We start from the raw sequence: 23,655 nt of genomic DNA, 5'->3' as shown, positions 1-23,655 counted from the left end.
GTCTAAAGTGCTTCAATGTCTTCCTTGTTCCCCGGCATCAGGAACTGGGCATGGTACATAAGTTGTTGTCTGATCAAAGCACTGTACAGTTTGACCACACTGACTGATCCACTGACTTGTATTCTACTGATTTGACAAAATAGTTCAGCCTTCATTTAACTTTGTTGATTGCTGCTCCACATTGATGGGCATATTGATTTTCCTAAGATTCCTAGGTCTCTTTCAACCTCATCCTTAACTATTTGAGTGCCATTTCTGGAGGACATATATTTGCTATTTTTCCTTCCTCTGATCAATATCTTACACTTGACTGCATTAAACTCAAACTGCCATTGTTTAGCCCCTTCACATATTTTGTATGGCCCATTATGCAGCTTCTCAACCCTCTCCTTGCCCTGCACTGTCCCTCCTAACTTGGTATCATTTGCAAATTCAATCTATGAGCTTTGACTTTCAGAACCAAGTCGGTGATGCAAATTGGACACAGTAGTGATTCCAACACTGAGCCCTGGACACCTCTCTCAGCACTTCCACTCACCTTGATATTACTTTTTGTTTCTAAGTATTAGCTAGCTTCTTATCTATACTGTGAAATCATGATGTGTCAAACTCAGATGACACAAAATTACGGTTATGTTGAAATCGTTAACCCATTCCCGCTGGCAGGATAGCATATCACCACAGAATGATACCTGTGATAAGCCAAAATTCTGCACTAATTCTATCACTGTTGCTGCGGTCACTGCGGTGGTCAAGGGCCTCTGTAGCGGTAAGGCAGCAGGGGTGTGCAAGATTTGTCCGGAGATGTTGAAGGCGCTGGACAATTTGGGGTGTCCTTGTTAGTGCACCTCTTCAATGTTGGGTGGAAGGTGGGGACAGTAGCACTGGCTTGTCAAACTGGGGTGGTGGTCCTCAACTTTAAGAAACGGCACCAGAGGGTGTGTTCCAATGATAGCCTATGCCAGAGTGCTGGAGAGGAGGCTTTGTCTGTTAGTTGAACCTCAGATTCATGAGGAAGAATGCAGATTCTGCCCTGGTCGTGGAACAGTGGACCAACTCTTTGCCCTCTCACGAATATTAGTGGGTTCGTGAGAGTTCGCTAATCTGGCCTACCTCTATTTTGTAGACCTGGAGAAGTCACATGACCGCGTTCCGCCAGATATTTTGTGGGAGGTGCTGCGGGAATATGAGGTGCTATCAGGTTCCTCTATTCGCGGAGCGAGAGTTGTGTCCGCTTTCTCGGCATTAAGTCGAATTCCTTCAAGGTGGGAGTTGAACTCCGCCAAGGAAGCATCTTGTCTCCACTCCTGTTTGTGATTTTCATGGACCGGATATCAAGGCGCAGCCAAGGTATGGAGAGTATCCAGTTTGGGGGCTTGAGGGTGGCATCTCTGCTGTTTGCAGATGACGTTGTGCTTGCCTCATCCGACTGTGATCTCCAGCGTGCACTCGAACGTTTTGCTGCAGCATCTGACGCAGCAGGGGTGCAGATCAGCACCTCCAAATCTGAGGAAATGGTTCACTCCTGGAAAAGAGTGGGTTGCTCTCTCCAGGTGAGGGGGGAACAGCTTCACTTAGTGGAGGAGTTCAAGTATCTCGGGATCTTGATTGCGAGCAATGGCATGGGGAAGCGTGAGATTGACCAGCGGATCGGTGCGGCAGCTGCAGTTCTGTGGGTGCTCTACCAGTCTGTGGTGGTGAAGCAGGAGATGAGTTTAAGGGTGACACTCTCAGTTTACCGCTCGATCTACATCCCCATCCTCACCTTTGGTCATGAACTGTGGGCAGTGACTGAAAGGATAAGATTGCGGGTACAAGCGGCGGAAATGAGGTTTCTCCGCAGGGTTGCTGAGCATACTCTCCAGGGCAGGGTGAGGATTTGGGCAATCTGGGGGAGCATTGGAGAAGAGTTGCTGCACCTCTGGATCGACAGGGTCCAGTTGAGGTGGTTCAGGGATCTGATAAAGGATGCCTCCCTGGTAGGCTCCACTGGGCGGAGACTTCGAGGCCAACCCAGGACACGCTGGAGAGATTGCATCTCTTGGCTGGCCTGGGGATGCTTGGGAATCCCCCAGGAGGCACTCGAATCTGTGGCTGAGGAAAGGGAAGTCTGGACAGCCCTGCTCAGCTTACTGCCACCGCGACCCTCACCAGTAGAAGCGGTGTGAAAATGGATGGATGGATGAATGAATGGATGGAACTCCGAATTAGCCAGACCTGTCTAATCTTCTCATTAAACGGTGCCGGCCCTAATCAGAGCGGAGTTAGGCCACCCAAGAGTGAAAAATTATGGAGCCTGAGGAGGCCGAGGACCCTAAAGAGTCCAATGAATGCCCACCCACTTGCCCGCCTGCTCCCTAGCCGATGCCACAGAGGCTGTGGGGATGTTCTGGGATTTCGCACTGCAGCATGAAAAGACGTTTGACTACATTAACTACATGGTAGACTGTAAATGCACATCCAAAGATAGCACACGAAACAGAAAAAAGAGTATGGAGTTTTTTGCTAACATTTTTCAATGCAAAGCTCCAGTCTTTTACAAGAAAGGCCATTGTGAGGTGTGAAAAAATTGAATAAATATTTTTTGACACGTTTAATGTTTTACTATATTTTCATTTGGCATTTGAATCTGTTGTTTTTGACATTGGCTGCATTTGTAGGCATATTGCGCTATGTAGAGATCCATTCCTGTGGCAGATGGGGCCTCCTTGGCTATCACAAACAAAGCTTCGCTTAAGATGAATTTGTAGATGGATTTCCTTGGGTTCAGCTCATCAGGAATTCAAGTTTTGCCCTGAATCCCCACAGCTTTGAGGTAATTTAGTGATCATTCACGTGAAATTTTGTTGAATTCCTTTTGGAAATCTAAATAGAAAAATTTGTAGGTTTATGACAGTCAACTGACATTAAGTCTCCCTCAAAGAACTCAAGATGGTTTGTCCATCAAGATCTTCACTATCTAAAGCTGTGATGACTGTTGTTTAATGTTTTTTTTTATTCATTCACTTGATACGCAGGTAACCCTCAAGACTTCTCCTGACAAATTATTATTATTTTTTATTCATTCATGGGATGTGGGCTTTGCTGGCTAGGCCAGCATTTATTGTCCACCCCTAGTTGCCCGTGAGAAGGTGGTTGTGAGCTGCCTTCTTGAACCGCTGTAATCCCTGTGGTGTAGGTACACCTGCAGTGCTGTTAGGAAGGGAGTTCCAGGATTTTGACCCAGCCACAGCGAAGAAACAGTGATGTATTTCCAAGTCAGGCTGGTGAGTGGCTTGGAGGGGAACTTCCAGGTGGTGGTGTTCCATCTATCTGCTGCCCTTGTCCTTCTAGATGGTAGTGGTCGTGGGTTTGGAAGGTGTGGTCGAAGGAGCCTTGGTGAATTCCTGCAGTGCACCTTATAGATGAGACACTCTGCTGCTACTGTGTGTCGGTGGTGGAGGGAGTGAATATTTGTGGATGTGGTGCCAGTCAATCGGCTGCTTTGTCCTGGACGGTGTCAAGCTTCTTGAGTGTTGTGGGAGCTACACTCATCCTGGTAAGTGGGGAGTATTCCATCACACAGGGCCCGGGAGAGGGGGTGCACGTGATGCTAGTCACCGGGGCCCATGCCTTCAAGCATCACCCGGCTCAGTGAACACGACCCCCTCTCTGGCTGCCTCAAGTCTCACTGTGCTTGCAAACATGCTGCTATTGTCCACATTTGATGACCTAAATGAGGGTGTCTACCTGGATGCCAGGGCTGAGGACAAGCTGTTCAGCTTGGTAAAACTGTGTGCCAAGGCCAAACTGAGTAATTCTCCTAGTCCGTGAGTTGCTGTTTGCTGATGATTCCGTGCTGGCATCCCATAATGAAGTTCACTCGCAACAGCTAGTAGATTAGTTCGCTCAGGACTGCCAGGAATTTGTATTGACAATCAGGGAGACCAAAGTTATGGGCCAGGATGTAGAGACTGCACCTTCCATCAACATTGACAGCCTCACAATGGAGGTCGTTGACAGCTTCACATAACTTGGACCAACAATTACCAGCAACCTCTCCCTTGATGCCAAAATCAGCACCAGGATCTCCAAGGCCGCAGATCTCATGTCGAAGTTGAGAAATCGAATGTGGACCAACAGTAAACTAACCAAAAATACAAAGCTCCATATGTAGCAGGATTGTGTTCTCAACACCTTCCTTTGCAGTAGTGAAGCATGGGCAACTTATGCACACCAGAAAAGCAGCTCAACAACTTCCATCTCCGCTGCCTCAGACAAATGTTGGGCAATCCTGGCAGGACAGAGTGCTGAATTTGGAAATACACCGACATGCAGGGATCCCCAGCATGTTTGCCCCCTTGACTCAGAGGCAGCTCCGTTGACTGAGTCACATGAGCCAAGATGATGATGGTTGCATCTCCAAAGACAGGTTCTATGACGAGCTTACTGTCGGCATGAGACCAACAGGTTGCCCACATCTGCAATACAAGGATGTCTGTAAGCGAGACTTGAAGTTGACTGGGATCTGAGTTGACGCATGGGAGGTCCTTGCTGCTGGCTGGAATGCCTGGAGACAAGCAGCCAGGTAGGGCATGGAAAAAGTAAAGGACAAAAGACATGACTGGTGAAAGCAACGAGAGGCTGCCAGAAGGAAAAAACAGCAGTCAACCTCAGGCCAATGCTATTCATCTGTGCCAGCTGTGGAAGTGACTGTCACTCACAAATCGGCCTCTACAGTCATAACAGATGATGTTCAATCCAGAAATGACATACACCTTGGGTGCATGCAGTCCATCATTTTCCAAGACAGGCAGATGGCATCACTTCTCATCTAAGCCATTGAATGTAAATGGTTGAGGCCCAAACACTGATCGTCATGGTAGTTACAGTCTGCCAAGCAGAAAATGACCCATTTATTCCTACTTTCTTTTAATTCTGTCTGTTAAGCGATCCTCAATCCATGCTAATATACTATCCCCAATCCCATGAGCCCTAATTTTGTGTAATGAACTCTTGTGTGGCATGTTATCAATTGCTTTTTGAAAATCCAAATAAATTACAGCCACTGGTTCGCCCTTACCTACCCTGCCACCTACAAACTCCAAAAACAAAAAGATTAGTCAAGCAGGATTTCCCATTCATAAATCCATGTTGACTCATATTATAATTCTCTAAGCTTTTATAAGCTTCTCATTCTCTTTACATCCTTAGTTCCCCATTATCGAAAAGTGTGAGTTCATGCACCTTGGTAGGAAGAATCAAAAACAGACTATTATTTAAATGGAGAGAGACACCAAAAAAGTGCAGCACAGAGGGACCTGGGTGCTCTTGTGCATGAAACACAAAAAGTTAGTATGCAGGTGCAGCAAGTAATTAAGAAGGCAAATGGAATTTTGGCCTGTATTGCTAGGGAGTTGGAGTTTAAAAATAGTGATGTCTTGTTACAACTGTAATTGATGGACATATTGACTTTCCGAAGATTCCTCGGTCTCTTTTGACCTCATCCTTAACTATTTAAGTGCTATTTCTGGGGTACATATATTTGCTATTTTTCTTTCCTCTGATCAACATCTTACACTTGACTGTTGGTGAGGCTGCACCTGGAGTACTGTGTACAGTTTGGGTCCCCATATTTAAGAAAGGATATACTGGCATTGGAGGCAGTTCAAAAGAGATTCGCTAGGCTGATTCCTAGGATGAAGGGGTTGACTTATCAAGAACAGCTCAACAAGTTAGGCCTTTATTCATTAGAGTTTAGAAGAATAAGGGGCGATCTTATTGAAACGTACAAGATTCTGATGGGACTTGACAGGGTAGATGTTGAGAAGACGTTTCCACTAGTGGGGGAATCTTGAACTAAGGGACATAGATACAGAAGAAGGGGACACTCATTTAAAACTGAGACACGAAGGAATTTCTTCTCTCAGAGGGTAATGAATGTCCGGAATTTTCTACCCCAGAGACAGTTGGGAAGGCTAAGTCATTGAAAGTATTTAAAGAGGAGGTAGATAGATTTTTGAAATATAGGGGAGTTGAGGGCTATGAGGAGCTGGCATGAAAGAGGAGTTGAGGCCTGGGGCAGATCAGCCATGATCTTATTGAATGGTGGGGCAGGCTTGAGGGGCTGAATGGCCTACTTCTATTCCTAATGTTCTTATGCTCCATAATGTGTTTTATGTCTTCTTCCTAGAAGACAGATGAAAAGTTACCAGAGTTGGACAAACACTGGATTCCCGGAGTGCTTTAGGGCTGAGGAACATTACAGAGATAGGGAGAAGCAAGGCCATGGAGGGACATGATTTTGAGGATGAGAATTTATAATTTGAGGCATTGCCGAACAAGAGAACTAAAGTACCATAGCACATCAATGGCCACAGGGATGATGATGGAGCGAAGCTTGAGGTGGGTTAGGCAGTGTAGTTTTCGGTGAGCTCAAGTTATGGAGGGTGAAGGATGGCCAGGAGAACCCTGGAATAGTCACGTGTGGAGATACCAAAAGCACTGATGAGGCGTGGAGATATTACAGAAATGGAACTAAGTGGTACATAGTAAGTTTCTCTTTTCTCTAATTTCATACTTATGATAGAAAAATTAGCCAGAGGTTGCTTGCTTTGATCTGCATTTGTTATTGTTGTATTTATTACACAGTTCTCAGGCATTTGAAGAACGCTTTCCTTTTCTAAGAAAGCTCTCTACTCGCCTCACTTTGATGTCTGACTAATGGGCCTAGAAATTTGATTGTGCTTGAAAATGGGTGTGCAGGAAGCAGTAGGCACACTAAATGTGTTGTTCCTGGCTGCGCTTAATATTTCTGCTGGCTGCTCAATATAATCATTCAGGTTAGCTGCCAGTTTTAGGTCACTGTATCGATCCATCCTCAAATTGCTTCTTTTTAGAGTTCCAAAAACAATTGTTCCACCAGAAAATTGAAACAACAGATGTTTCTGAAAGCAGCTAATTAATTACTCATCTGAAATTTCCACGTCTGGAACAAATTATCAAACCCATGTTGTCCACTTGTTATGCAACAAAGAATAATTTCGCAAATGGCTAAACACATAAGCTGAGGTTTCCTGATGATTCTCTATTTAAATATTTTTTTTCCTTCTCAGTTTTCTCCACTCCTCCCTAAAGATGCTCAGTCACACTGGGATATAGTTCAATGGGCACTGGCAGTTTCTTCCCATGTGAGACAATACAATAGAGCAGGCCTTCAACTTCCCACTCTGGGAAAACACTGACAATGCCTATTGGCCACCCACTGTAGAAATCTTCAATATTCACATCCACTTATACCCGGATGGCAAGCTTCAAATACTCTGAGGTAAAATCATGAAATTATAGAATGATTCAGTGCAGAGGTATGCCCCTCAGTCCGTCGAGTGTAAGCTTGTTGTTTGCAAGAACAATTCAACTAGTCTCACTTCCCTGCCCTTTTCCCTGTAACATTTATTTAAATCTTTTGGTGCTTATCCAATTCCCTATTGAAAGCCACAACTGAATCTTCCTCCGTCACATTCTCTGGCAGTTACATTCCAGATGCTAACCACTCTGCGCAAAAAAATGCCTCCTCATGTTAATTTTGCTTCTTTTACCAGTGCCTGAAATTTATATCCTCTGATTCCCCACCCTTCCACCAATGGGAACAGTTTCTCTCTATCTACTCTGCCTAGATCCCTCATGAGTTTAAACAACTCTGTCAAATCTCCTCTCAAACATTGCTTCTCTAAGGAGGACAACACTGGTTTCTCCGATTTATACTCGTACCCGAAGTCCCTCTTCCCTGGAACAATTCTCGTAAATCTTTTCTGCACCCTCTCTAAAGCCTTCACATCAGTCCGAAAGTACAGTACCTAGAATTGGACACCATACTCCAATTGAGGCAGAATAGTATTTTATAAAGGTCCATTATAACTTCCTTGCTTTAGTACTCTATGCCTCAATGTATAAAACCCAGGACTCCGTTAATCAGCTTCTCAATCAGTTCTGCCAACTTCAATAATTTGTGCACATATACCCAGGGTCAGTCTGTTCCTGCACCCCTTTAGAATTATGCCCTATGATTTAAATTATCTCTCTTTCTTCTTCCTACCAAAAGATGTCACTTCACATTTGCCTGCTTTTAATTTAATCGACCATGCATCTGTCCCTTCCAACAGCCTATTTATGTTCTCCTGAAGTCAATCACTGTCTCCTCACAGTTTACAATACTTCCAAGTTTTGTGTCATCTACAAATTTTGACATTGTGCCCTGTGCACTCAAGTCTAATCATTAATATACATGAAGAAAAGCTGAGTCCTGCTGGGGAACACAACTATATACCATCCTCCAGGCTGAAAAATAACTGTTTATCACTACCCTTTGTTTCCTGTCACTCAGCCTACTTTATATCCATGCCTTAATTGTCCCTTTTACTCCATGGGCCTCAACATTGTTGACAGGCCCGTTATGTGGCACTTCAATTATGCACCTATTGGAAGCCCATATATAATGGAAAAGAAAAAAATTGGAGGTCCTTTCCCAAAATTGAACTGCACTGCTATTGCAAAAAGATCAAATTTGTTACTTTCAATGGTAATTCTTCTGGATGTTCCCTTCCCTGCAAATATGCTCAGAATTCCTATGCTGTCCTTCTTCACAAAGAAGAAACTCCTCTCCCGTTCACTCACCACTAGATTTGCTGACCTATGTTAGTTCCCAGTCCTGCAACAGCTCCAATTTTAAAATTCTCATCCTTGTTTTCAAATCTGTCCATGGCCTCACCTCCTCCTGCTTCTGCAATCTAGCCCACCCCTATGGCCTTCTATGATCTTTGCATTCCTCCAATTGCAGTCTTTTATGCATCACTGATTTGCATTGATCCACCTTTGGTGGCCATGCAATCAGCTGCCTTGGTGCTAAACTTTAGAATTCCCTCTCCAAACCTCTATGTTTCTCTACCTCTCTTTCCTCCTTTAAGATGCTCCTTAAAACCTACCCCTTTAACCTAGCTGTCACCTGCCCTAATATTTCTTTATGTGCCTCAATGTCAAATTTTATCTGATAACACGCCTGTGAGGCACGTTGGGATGTCTTATTATGTTAAGTGCTCTAGATAAATGCAAGTTGTTGATATTCACAGTTTTGAGACACCTTGAGTAGAATTTTCCACTTGGCGTCTGGGCATGCGCCTGACAAGCTCGAGCGTGAAACAGCACGCGATGACGTTAGGCAAGCGTCCCGATGTCATCGTGCACTCGTGCGATATTTTGGCCAGCAGGGGCGTGAGAGTCGGTAGCGCGTCTGTTGACAATTAAGAGGCCTATTAAGGCTATTAAAGAAGCAACTGACGGTGATTTTTCGCTGCCTGTCCGACATTACTGTTGGTGGGCGGGCGATTTGGCCAGGCGGCCTTTGCATTTTTGAGGAAACCTCATCCAAGGCTGGGTTGAAGTTTCCATGATTAATTTAAAAAAAGATTTAAATGTTTTTTTTTTAAAATTTTCATACTCCGCATGTTGAGATGTCTCATTCTGACGCATGGTCATTTTTCCCAATTTTACATTCTGTTTTCATTGATTTTAAATTCGTCAGCTCCCTGAGACAGCTCTCTGCCTTTAGGGAGCTTTCCATCCATGCTCCTCTGTGCTCACGCTGACTACAGCGCTTGCCCTCCTCCCGCCCCCACCCTGGCTGCACTGAGCCTTTCAGTGCACGTTTCATGCTGACTGGCAATTAATTGGCCAACCAGCGTGAAATCGCGGTCAGAGGCTGATTGCAGTTTGTTCCCTGGCCGCTCCAAGGCCCATCGATCGCAGCCGCCCGCCAACCTGAAATTTCTACCCATTGAATTTGACAAGAGCAAGCAACTGAATTCACATCAGCAGAGATAAGCTCACTTTTTGAGCATCATCTATGTATTTTCATGTCATTTCACCAGTGTTCACAAATTCCAAGGAAATAATATTTGTACATGTCCACACAAATAATTTGAAATGATTGGATTGTATATTAATGCTTTTTTGTATTGTTTTTGAAGTAATGATTCTGGCATAATTCCTTTAAAAAATTCCTAAATTTAATTTTGAAATCATCATCTGGTATCCAGTTATGTACAAAATGATCTAATGCTCTGATAATCCCAGTTCAACTTTCACTAATGACAAAAATGAGAGCAGAGAAATTAATTATGCATTGAGCAGTCGTCAGTCACATGAATGAAAGTTATAGATAATCAATTCAAATTTCTTTGCTACCCTTAAAAAAACATTTGGAAAGTATGGGAAAGTAGCCGTAATAAATTAGTAATGACGGAAAATAATAAACTACCATGATCTTTGAAATATCCTGGCAATATGCAGAAGATAAAAGCACTCTGCCTTACCGTGATGGAACGGCCAAACTAACCCAAGAAGAATGTGCATGCATCACCACATTACTTCAGTGCAAAGATTAGAAATAGCTACTGATTAAAGATAATTCTAAGATTAAATACTTTGTTTCATCCAGATGAGGCTTGTCGGTTGTGATATAGTAAATATTGATGTTATCCAGTATTCCTTATCCAATGAGATGAGGTTTGCCACATGCACTGCACAACACTTTGGCATCTAAAAGCACGCGAAACCTTGCAGCTGCAAGTTTATTCAGACCGACCTAGAGGGGGTGGTGTATTTCTCCAGAAGTCTGTGTTAATACTGCAAGACCTCAAGGTGGCCTTTGACGTGTTGGTTCTGTCATTTCATCTGCCCACCGATGTTATGAAAACTGGAATGCAGCTCGCCAGAGAAGATAGCTTTTGGAATTCAAAAATCAGGCATGTGAACAATGGCCGGAATGTTTGGCTCGTTGGGTGGCGCACGCCTGACCCAGCTGAGCGTAAAATGACATGCGATGATGTCAGGCGAGCGTCCCGACGTCATCGATATTTCAGTCGGCGGGCATGCGCCGGAGTTGGCAGTGCGCCCGCAGACAATTAAACGGCCTATTAAGGCCATTAAAGTTATAATTGAAAGAACTTTTTCACTGCTTGTCCAACCTCATGGATGGATGGCAGGCAAAAAAGGCCAAGCAGCCTTTGCTTTTTTAGGAAACCTCATCCACGGACAGGATGAGATCTCCAACAGCAAGTAACAATGAAATAAAAATTTTAACATTTCATTTATAACATGTCCCTGCCCTTATGACAGAGTTACAAGAGGGGACATGTTTTATAACGTTTTTAAAATGTTTATTTTTAATGTTTTAAACTGTTCATCTCCCTGAGGCAGCTCTGTGCCTCAGAGAGCTTTTCCAGCGTGTACCCGTGTGCATGTGCAAAGTTTGCGCTCACCCTCCTCCCTCCCCCTTCACAGGCAGTGCTGAGTGCTGCCGGTTGTGTTTCACGTCGGGCGGGCCTCAATTTGACGCCAGTGTGGAATCGTTATCCGGCCCTGATCGCAGGCGAAAATCGGTTTCTCGACCGCCCCCGCCCGGCCCCTCCAAGCCCATCCGACGAGGGAAAGATCCTCCCCAACGTTGTCCAGAACAGCATCACTGAACCTTAATGCTAATGGCTTCAATTCCAGTTAGATTGCAGTGCCTGGTTACATCCGAGATAGGCACCCTGTCTTGCCACTTGGTGTCAGAAATAGATTATAGGCAGCACAAGTGGAAATGGTCAAGTCACTAGGTAAGGCCATGATAACAGATCCACTTTAGAAGAACCTTCCACAGCACGTCATTATTCACAGAAACGAATGTTCTTGTTAAGTCAACAAATTTAACAATGAAGCCCTGGTGCTCTGCTTTACACTTTTCCTGGTTTTGGCAGGCTGAGAAAATCATTGTGGATGTTGTGTGACCTGTGAGAAATTCACAATAGTTTGCTTGAAGATTTTTTTGCCTTCAGTTGATCATGAAAAACAAGTTAAACATGCGAACATATGAATTCAGAGCAGGAGTAGGCCACCTGGCCTTTCGAGCCTGCTCCGCCATTCAGTAAGATCATGGCTGAACTGACTGTAACCTTAAACCCACATTCCTGTCTACCCCTAATAATCTTTTACCCACTTGTTAATCAAGAATCTATCTAGCTCTCCCCTAAAAATATTGAAAGACCCTGCTTCCACCGCCTTCCGAGGAAGAGAGTTCCAAAGGCTCACAAGCCTCAGAGAGAAAAGATTTCTCCTCATCTCTGCCGTAAATGAGTGCCCCCTTATTTTTAAACAGTAACCCCTAAGCTAGAATTTTACAACCCATGGGTGGGCACGCGCCCGCCCTGAATGGATGTAAAATCGCACAAGATGACGTTAGGCGAGGGTCCCGACGTCATCGCACACTTGAGTGATATTTCGCTCGGCTGGCGCGCGCACAAGTTGGATGAGCACCTGCTGGTAATTAAGCAGGCAATTAAGCTCTTTAACAACCCAATTGTAAGCGATTTTTCGTGACCCTTCCAACCTTACGGTTGGCAGATCGGCCAATCGGCCAGGCGGACTTTACACTTTTGATGAAACCTCATCTGGGGCGGGATGAAAACTCCGTTGGGATTTAAAATTTAAAAAAAATATCTGGGGGCTGTTCTTTTTTAATAAGGTATGCTTTCAGGTGCTTGATTGTGCAGCATGGACATTTTTTGCTGCATTTTTGTGCTTTCTTTTATTATTTGGAGGTCTGCAGCTCCCTGAGACATCTGTCTGCCTTCAGCGGGCTGAATGGAAATGCTTACCAGCACCCACAGTGACGTCGGTGTCTGCCCTCTCCTTGCCCCCACCAGCAGTGCTGAGCCTTTCTCCAGGCGCATTTCATGCTGGCTGGCCATTAATTGGCCAGCTCGCATGAAATTGCAGTCCATGACTGATTGCAGGCGGAAGCTTCCGGACTTGCCGATCGTACACGCCCGACGAACGTAAGATTCAAGGTCTAGTTCTAGATTCTCCCACAAGAAGAAACATTCTTTCCACATCCCCTGTCAAGACCCCTCAGAATCTTAAGACAACCCCACCCATTCCTGGTATTAGTCTACTAAACTTTCTCTGAACTGCACCTAACACATTTATGTCTTTCCTTAAATAAGGAGACCAGTACTGTACACAATACTCCAGATGTGGCCTCACCAGTGCCGGGTACAACTGAAGCATAACCTTCCTGCTTTTGTAATCAATTCCCCTCACAATAAATGATAACATTCTATTAGCTTTTTTAATTACTTGCTGTACCTGCCTTTTGTGATTCATGCACTAGGAGACCCAGATCCCTCTGAATCTCAGAGCTCTGCAATCACTCATCAGTTAGGTAATAAACTTCCTTTTTATTCTTCCTTCCAAAATGGATAATTTCATATTTGCCCACATTATACACCATTTGCCAGATCTTTGCCAGCTCACTTAACCTATCTATGTCCCTTTGTAGCCTTCTTATATCCTCGTCACAGTTTACTTTCCTACCTATCTTTGTGTTGTCAGCAAATTATCAACCATACCTTAGGGACATTCATCCAAGGCAGTTATATAAATTGTAAAAGGTTGAGGCCCCAGCACTGATCCCTGTGGCACACCACTCGTCACATCCTGCCAACCAGAAAAAGACCCATTTATGTCAACTCTCTGCTTCCTGTTAGCTAGCCAGTCTTCTATTCATGCCAATATGTTACTCCCTATACCATGATCTTTTATTTTCCACAATAACCTTTGACATGGCACTCTATCAAATCCCTTCTAGAAATCTAAGTACAGTACATCCACCGGCTCCCCTTTATCCACAGCACATGTGACTCCTCCAAAGGACTCCAATAGATTGGTTAAACATGATTTCCCTTTCACAAAACCATGTTGACTCTGCCTGATTGCTTTGTACTTTTCTAAGTGCCCTGCTATAGCTTCTTTAATAATTGCTTCTAAAATTTTCCCTATGACAGATGTTAGGCTAACTGTCTTGTAGTTTCCTGCTTTCTCTTTCCCTCCCTTTTTAAATAAAGAAATTAAATTTGCTATTTCCCAATCTAATGCAATCTTCCCTGAATCTAGGGCATTTCGAACAATTAAAATGAAAGCATTAACTACCTCACTAATCGCTTATTTCAAGACCTTAGGGTAAAATCCATCTGGACCTGGGGGTCTGTCAGCCTTCAACCCCAATCATTTGTTCAATACCACTTCCCTGGTGATTGTAATTTTCTGGCATTCCTCCCTCCCTTCCATTCCCTTATTTACAGCTATTCCTGTGATATTATTTGTGTCCTTTACCAGACTGATTCCTGGGATGGCGGGACTGACATATGAGGAGACATTGAGTCGGCTAGGGTTATATTCGCTGGAGTTCAGAAGAATGAGGGGGGATCTCATAGAAACCTATAAAATTCTAACAGGGCTAGACAGGGTAGATGCAGGAAGGATGTTCCTGATGGTGGGGGAGTCCAGAACCAGGAGTCACAAAGTAATTAAGGCAACCAGCTGAGCTGCCCGTCCAACCTTAAGGTTGGCGGGCAGGTGAAGAGCCCAGGCGGCCTGCCAGTGGATGAGGTTTCATGTTTTTTCAGAAGCCCGCTGGGGCTCCTGGCCTTCCCGCCAGCCTTAAGGTTGGACGGGCAGGGCCTTTAATTGTCTTAATCATCCTGTCAATGGCCTCAATTGGCTATTGGCAGGTCGGCGGGCAGACAGCTGATTTCGTTGTCTGCCCGCCTTCCTGAATATTTAAATAGGGCGGGATGATGTCAGGGGTTCCCCCCAACGTCATTCCGCATCATTTTCAGGTCAGTGAGCGGGCCCCGCCCCCAACTCGCTGACGGAAAAATTCTGGCCCATGTGACAGTTTCACATGAGGGGACATGTAATAAAATTTTTTTCAACACTTTATTAAACTGTTTAAACTTAAACTAATCTCCCTGAGGCACCTCTGTGCCTCAGGCAGATTTTTGCACTCTTTTGCACGGGCACGTGTCGCGCTGGACCGACCTTAATTGGCCCGCAGATGTGAAATGGCAGCACCCAGCTGATCGGGGGCACCGATCGGCTGCATGCCCACCCACTCCTACCCCCGCACAATCCCCCCGATGGGGATAAAATTCTCCCCTCTGTGTATTTGGACAAAACCTTTAAATGTCTGCCACTGAACATCTATTGACCTATCCCTTAACCTCATTTGCCAGTTCACTTTATCTAGCTCCGCTTTCATTGCCCTTATTCAAGTTTAAAACTCTAGTCTTGGGCGCATCTCTCCCTCAAAATGAATGTAAAGTTCAATCATATTATGCTCACTGCTATCTAGGGGTGCCTTCACTGTGAGGTTATCAATTAATTCTATTTCGTTGCTCAATACCAGCTCTATTATAGCTGTTGCCTGGCTGGCTCCAGAATGTGCTGTTCTAAGAAACTATCCCGGAAACATTCTATGAACTCATTTATGCTTCCTTTGCCCATTTGATTTTTCCAGTCTATATGTAGATTAAAATCACCCATGATTATTGCCTTTCTGTCAAGCTCCCATTATCTCTTCTTTTATGCTCTGTCCTACCATTTAGTTACAATTATGGGGCCTGTACACCATTCCCACAAGTGACTTCTTGCCTTTATCATTTCTCACCTCAACCCACACCGCTTCTACATCCTGGTTTCCTGAACTTAGGTCATCCCTCTTAATGTGCTAATACCATCATTAATTAACAGAACAACCCCTCCAACTTTCCCTAACTTCCTGTCCTTCGTAAATGTCACGTACCCTCAATATTCAGGTCCCAATCTATGTCATCCTGCATCTATGTCTCTATAATGGCTATCGAATCGTACTTATTTATCTCTATTTGCACTATCAGTCCCTCTTTTTGTTTTGAATGCTACGAGTGTTTAGATACAGAGCCTTTAGTTTTGTCCTTTTATTAAGTACTATATTGCTACTTTTTATATATTCAACTACCTGTCTCAAATAGTTACTACCCTTCAGATAAAGCTTTTGATAATGTCTGTTTTAAATTTCCTTTTTACTAATTTAAATGCATGTACAATTGACTTAACTTTGCATGCTCTTATCTCAGAGACAGAAGACAGTGAGTTTGAAACAGAACTCAGAGACTTAAGCACATTATCTTGGCTAAAACGTTGGTGCAGTACCGAGGGAGCACTGTTAGTCATGTCTGCCTTTCATATGAGGAGTTAAAAGAAGATCCCCACAGGTGAATGTAATTGATCCAACAGCACCATTCTAAGAAGAGCATATGAGTTTCTAAGTGTCTTGACCAATAGCTATTCCTCAGCCAACAGCTAAAACAAATGATCAAGTCATTTATTTCATTAATTGTGGGACCTTTGCGCAAATTGGTTGCCACATTTTCTACATTACAGTAGTAAATACACTTCAAAGGTGCTTCATTGGCTATAAAGCACTCTAGGATGCAAAAGGCACTATATAAATGTAAGTTTTTTCATTACTCTTTTAATTAACCCATTCAAGGTTTAGCTTGAAATGTGTGGTTCGTCAGTTTAATGATTGTTTATCGGAGAAATCATCTACGATGGCTAAATTACGTTAAAATTTCTTTAATATTAGTGTTAAAGACCATGTAAAATAATTCAATCTAGTTCTGTATCCAAAAGAAGAACAATTAATACTATTAAAACTCTTCTGTCTCGTACCCTAATTCTCCGAATACATCCAACTGATTTTTAATCAACTACCTGCCTCAGTTATTACCCTTTAAATAAAGTTTTTAATAATGTCTGTTTTAAATTCCCCTTTTCACTAATTTAAATTTATGTACTCTGATCCTATTGACATGTCTTACTTTGAAGTGATATTCTGGCAAGATTTTTGCAGCAATGATGGACTGGTTTGCCCTCCAAATTCATGCTGATTCAATTTCTTTCCTGTCTTCTTATGGTACAGATCAATCTATGCAGGTGATAGACATGGTACAACCAAGAGACTTTAGGTTTTCCTTTGTCTTACTGAATTTGTTTTTCTCTTCTCATCCAAGAACACAAGGCTGGAGGGCAGATAGGTGCTTGTTCAATCGTAGCTTCAAAAATCAATCTTTGGAATATCTTTAAATCTGACTTCAAATGGAACTTCAAAGAGACCTCAAGATGTTCTTTCCAACCCTGTCTTCCATGTCTGCGCTCAAGATGTTCTTCAAAACCAAGTCCCTGTAGTGACATCAATATGTGATAGAATGGATTTTAAAAATAACTTGGAGATGTTGCTTACCAATCTGCCCAGCTATGGTTCTAAGTGCCATTTTTAAAACTTTGATTCAGTTTGATTAGGACACACTTAAAATATTGTGTCTAGTTCTCAATGTCTTACTTTGGGATGGATATTGTAGCCATGAAAAGGGTACAGAAGATTTGTTAAGACCACGCCAATGACTTTAGGAACTAGAGAAACTTAGACTTTTTTTTCACTAGAACAGAGAAGGTTAAAGGGAAATCTCATAGCGGTGCAACTACTATGAAGGATTTTGATAAAGGTAAATCAGGAAATATTATATTAATGCGTCAATGAGGCAAGAATTGTGAGATGATTATTTAAGATCATCGCCAAAAGAATGAAGGCAATGCTTAGGAGTGTTTTTGTGTTACACACATCGGTTTTAAAACACAGAATGCATTATCAGGAACAGTGGTAGGAGAACAATCCAAATTAGCTATTAGAAAGAAACAGAATAAAAACATGGGCCTGAATGTTGTGCCTGTTGGCTGCAAGCAATCAGGGGGCCCGGAAGCGGACATGGAATTAACTGGCGGCCAGTGTGAGGCACGCGCTGAGAGAGGCTCAGCGCTGCTGGGGGTGGGGGGCGGGGAGGGAGGGTTGGTGGTGGTGGCGGGAAGAGGGCGGGTACCAAAACAAGTGTGGGTGCGGGCAGATGATTTACGAGGAGCTACCTGAGAACTGACAAATGCTATGGAGCTGCCTCAGGGAGCTGCAGTGTTGTCCAAAGGATTTTTGCACAGCAAAAATGCACAAAGTATCACTAATGCAACTACAAACAATAGACAGCAATACTCCTAACTCCTCAACCTTCAAACATCTGCTGGGCATTTTATCCCACTCTGGATCGGGAATGATGCAAAAACGTGAAGCCTGCCTAGCCGATTGGTCATGCGCCAAGCATGAAAGCGCACGGGCCACTAAAAATCCTGGTTAATTGGGGCTTTCATTGGCTTAATTGGAACTTTAATTGTCAGTGGGTGTGCTTTCGACTATCCTGTGCTCCTGCTGACCGTGATATGGTGCGGTTTTGCTCCAACGTCAGGGTGCCTGCCTGATATTTTCTTGGACGATTTTGTGTTAGTTTGGGTCAGTAGCGTATCCAATCGTGATACGTTAAATTCCAGCCTTGGAAAAGAAAAACACATTTTTTTAAAATGGCAAAAGCATGGGACTATGTAGGAAGCTTCTTCATGGAGCGAGCACAGGCATAATGAATCACTCCTTTACATTAAATGTTCTAATGCTATCAACTCCAACTAAGCGACTATTCAGCTATCACTAGTTGCTTGTTTTACTTATGCCAGAAAAGTCTGCTTCTTCAGGTTGTTGCTTTCTCAAGCAAGTTTTAGGTTATGGAAGTACTGAGGCTATAACTTGGAGCATAATAGACAAACTGACACCTGATTACGCTACTATAGTATACTTTGAGTATGTTTCTGATATAAGGATGATTCAAATTCAACTGATACCTTGTCTTCCTTGTGCTTATTTTCTTAACCCGTCACCTAGATAGCAATTTCTTTGACATAAAATCCCCAAATCAGAATACCCCTTCGGAAGACTACATCCACAGCAATGGTATGAACTTGATACTTTCTCACAATAGCTTTTCTGCATGTCTTCTTAGATTCGTGATTTGCAATCTCCATTAGAAAAATGACATGTGGTTGGGCAAATTCACATTCATACAGACATAAATCACATTGTTCCTAAAGTGCTATATTCACCTTCTGAACTACATTCATTGTCCTCTATTACTAAGCATTAATCAGTTTAATTCATACTGTCAGAACGCTTTCCTTCCAAAATTGATGAAGGCGTGACTGAATAATGAAATAAGTGTAATTTATTTAAGTTAAGGGTAAGGCCTCTCACCCTCAATCATTATTTACTTTAGAGTGAAACTGCATTTTAATTCAGCAATATTTATATTTAATATAAATTAAAGAGGAACAGCATTTCAAAGCAAAATTCTCATCTTTATTTATTATTAATCCCTACAAGAAATTTTTTTAAACCTTATTGCAATGTCATTTGCCCAGGCTATTCAAAACATTTACAAGTTGTCTGCCATTAAATGAAAATGGTTCAATCATACCTAGAGTCATCTTTCTATTTACTTTTACTAGTTAATCATAACTATCCACTTTTACACACCAGGCTGAATTTAATGGCCCCAGGGATGACCCTGTTCAACAGTCGGAGAGCTGTAGGCAAAGTCTCCACGGCCATTTTTGGAACCCTGGATGGAAATTTATGACAATCAAGCAGTTTCCTACTGACAATGGCAGTCCCGCCTCCAGGAGTTACCAGCCAATCAGAGCTTGCTTGCCTATTACCATTCTAACTTGGACTTATTACAAAGGGAAATAAATGCTGATTGACCTGAAAATATGTAATCTTCCTTCAAATAACATTGACTGAATACATATTATATAAGTGCTTTCATGTTATTAAGCTAATGTACCCTTAGCAGTAGCAAAGTCTTAATAATCTAATCACTAGCATTGTTCTCTTCAACTCATTGAAGACAAGCTTAACAGCACCCTGCCATTTCTTAAGAGAATGGGTATAATTACATTTGCCATCTGTGGATTTATCTGCCAGGTTTGAATATGATGCTGAGTCAGCTGTTGCAAGTAATCAACAAGTATATCCTTCTCAGTAACTTCTGATTTCTTTTCAAATAAAACTAAATAACCAGAAGAACGAACGTGCATTTATATGATGAAGTTCATAACCTCAGGGAATTCTGGGGTGCTTTGCAGCCAAAGTGTCATCACTGTTATAATGTAAAAAATGCAGGAGCCAATTTGCACACAGCTTTGTCCCATAAAGAACAATTAGATTTTTATTTATTTATTTATGGGATGCAGGCATCACTGGCTAGACCAGCATTTATTGCCCATCCTTAATTGCCCCCAAAAAGGTGGTGGTGAGCCAGCTTCTTGAACCGCTGCAGCCCATGTGTTGTAGGAACACCCACAGTGCTGTCAGGAAGAGAGTTCCAGGATTTTAACCCAGCAACGGTGAAGGAAAGGCAATATAGTCCCAAGTAAAGATGGTGTGTGGCTTGGAGGGGAGCTTGAAGATGGCAGTATTCCCATGCATCTGCTGCCCTTGTTCTTCTAGGTAGTAAAGGTCACGGGTTTGGAAGGTGCTGTTGAAGGAGCCTTGGTGAGTTGCTGTCATGCATCTTGTATACAGTGTACACTGCTGCCACTGTGCATCGGTGGTGGAGGGAGTGAATGTTTAAGGTTCTATATGGGGTGCCAATCAAGGTGGCTATTTTGTCCTGGATATAGCGACCAGGTAATTAATTTTAGTACATCTTGGTGGGGGAATTAACTGGCTGGGATACTGGGACAGCTCCCCTACAAAATAATGCATGGTGTTCACCTGAGAGGAGAAGAGGAGCCCCAGTTTGATGTCTCTTCTGAATTGTCACAGGCACACAGCACTCATTAGTGATCAAGTGGCTTTTTCATTCTTTCATGGGATGTGGATGTCACTGGCAAGGCTGGCATTTGTTGCCCATCCACTGCCCTTGTCTTTCTAGGTGGTAGAGGTCATTCATTTGGAAGATGCTATTGAAGGAAGTTTGATGAGTTACTGCAATGCATCTTGTAGATGGTACACACTGCTGCCGCTCTTTGTCAGCGGTGGAGGGAGTGAACTTTTGGGGTGATGGATAGGGTGCCGATAAAGTGGGATGCTTTGTCCTTGGTGGTGTTGAGCTTCTTCAGTCTTGTTGGAGCCTCACTCATCCAGCCAAGTAAGGAGTATTCCATCACATGATTTGTGCCTTGTAGGTGGCGGACAGACTTTGAGGAGACAGGAGGTGAGTCACTCGCTGCATATTTCCCAGTCTCTGACTTGCTCCTGTAGCCATAGAATTTATATGGCTGGGTCAATTCAGTTTCTGTCAATGGTAACTGCAAGTATGTGGATAATGGGAGTTTCAGCGATGGAAATGTCATTGAATGTCAAGCGAAATGGTTAGATTATCTTTTTTTGGAGATGGTCATTGTCTAGCACTCGTATGGTGCAAATGTTACATGCTACTAATCAGCCCAAGTCTGAATATTATTTAAGTCTTGCTGCATGCAGCCACAGTTTGCTTCAGTATCTGAAATGTTGTGAATGGTACTGAATATTGTGCAATCATCAATGAATATCCCCACTTCTGACCTTATGATGGAGGGATGGTCATTGATGAAGCAGCTGAAGATGGTTGTGCCTAGGACCTGCATTGTGGAACTCCTGTAGTGATGTCCAGGGACTGAGATGATTGACCTCCAACAACCACAACCATTTTCCTTTGTGCTAGGCATGACTCCAACCAGTAGAGAGTTTACCCCTGGTTCCCATTGACTTCAGCTTTGCTATGGCTCCTTGATGCCACACTCGGTCAAATGCTGCCTTGATGCCAAGGGCAACAATCTCACCTCACCTCTTGAGCTCAGCCCTTTTGTCCATGTTTGGACCAAGGCTGTAATAGGGTAAAAAGCTGAGGGGTCTTGGTGGAACCCAAACTGAACCTCATTGCTGAGTAAGTGCCACTTCATAGCTCTGTCAATGGCACCTTCCATCACTTCGCTTATGATTAAGAGTAGACTGATGGGGCAGTCATTTGCTGGACTGGATTTGTCCTGCTTTTTGAGGACAGTAGATACCTGGGGAATTTTCCACATTGCCAGGTAGGTGCTAGTATTGTTGCTGCACTAGAACAGCTTGGCTCGGGGCCCAGCTAGTTCTGGAGCTCAAGTCTTCGGTACTATTGCCGGAATGTTGTCAGGGCCCATTGACTCTGCAGCACCCAGTGCCTTCAGTGGTTTCTTGATGTCACATGGAGCGAATCAGATTGGCTAAAGACTGGCATCTGTAATGCTGGGAGTCTCAGAAAGAGGTCAAGATGGATCATCCACTCGGTACTTCAGGCTGAAGATGGTTGAAAATGCTTCAGCATTGTCTTTTGTACTGATGTGTTGGGCTCCCCTCATTGAGGATGGGGATATTTGTGAAGCATCCTCCTCCAGTTAGTTGTTTAGTTGTCCACCGTCATTCATAACTGGGTGTGGCAGAACTGCAGAGCTTTCATCTGATCCATTGGTTGTGAGATCGCTTAGCTCTGTATAAGGCAAGCTGCTTCCACAGTTTGGCATGTAAGTAGTCCTATGTTGTAGCTTCACCAGCTTGTGATCAAGGGCTTACTGTGTCGATTGGCTGAGTGGGGAGTATTATCAGGTGAGCAACCTTTGGCCTGTTTCTTGATCGATGCACACAGGGGGCAGCATTTCCCACCCCCCCACCACCCCCCCCACCCGCCACCCTGATCAGGGGGGTTGTGCGGGAGCAGGCCGGAGTGGGTGGGTTCCCAATTGGCACCCCTAGCTGGGGGCGTGCCGCCATTTTATGTGGGCGCTCCCTGTGCGGGCGGGGGGGGGGGCGGATTCCCTGAGCAGGTCTGTGTGCTCTTTCGCACATGCACGCAAAACAACGCACAGATCTCCCTGAGGCAAAGTGCTGCCTCAGGGAGATCAGTATTACTTTTAAAAAGATAATAAACGATGAGAAAAATGTTATTGACATGTCCCCTCATGGGACACTATCACATGAGCTGGGGACATGTCAATTACTTTTATTAAAACTATAACACAAATTTTAAATCCCCCGTGAAACCTCATCCCGCCCGTGGAAACCTCATCCCACCCGACTCCGCTGCGCGCCTGCTGAACTGAGAATCTAAGTGATGCTGGGGACATCGGGACGCACGCTTGACATCACCCCATGTCATTTTACGCGTCAGCAAGTGGGCCCCACCCCCACTCGCCGACCGGTAAATGCTGCTCAGGGAGTAACAAAGGCAGAAACAATCAGTAGTGGATCTGTCAGCTGTTACATTCTGCACCCGATTTTTCTTCCCATTGACTTCAATTGTCAAGCTCATGCTATTGGACTCTCTGTAGGCATCCTTTTGGACAACCTTCATCCCCACTTTAACCTACCGATATGAGTTTCGCTCCAGATTGGAGCTGTCAGGTTCTCATCTCTCCACTACATTTCTCAACACTCCAAGCAGGGAGCTGCTCATAATGCAAAACAGCTCACTGCTGATATGAGAAAAGAGTATCTACGATGTAATGAGTATGGCCTTCAACCAATTCCACTGGGCAGGCAACAGGTTCCCTTCATCTCCCTACTGTTTGTTCACATTGGTGACCTGTAAATCACTCCTAAATCTCAAGTCAATCATTAAAATGAATTATCCTCCTTTCCTTTTCCAATGAACTCCATCCACCCACATGGCTGTTTCTGCCTCACTAAATTGATTTCAAAAGTGTGGTGCCCAGAATTGGACACAATACTCCAGTTGAGGCCAAACACGTGCTTACGCAGGTTTATCTTAACTTCCTTTCTTTTGTACTCTTTGCCTCTATTTATGAAGCCCAATATCTGGTACATATTCTTAACCGATATCTCAGCTTGTCCTGCCACCTTCAAATGGC

The sequence above is a fragment of the Cetorhinus maximus genome, chromosome 11, assembly GCF_964194155.1.
Source record: "Cetorhinus maximus chromosome 11, sCetMax3.hap1.1, whole genome shotgun sequence".
NCBI lineage: Eukaryota > Metazoa > Chordata > Chondrichthyes > Lamniformes > Cetorhinidae > Cetorhinus > Cetorhinus maximus.
The sequence above is the reverse complement of the archived record's forward strand: the minus strand, read 5'-3'. Positions refer to the sequence as shown.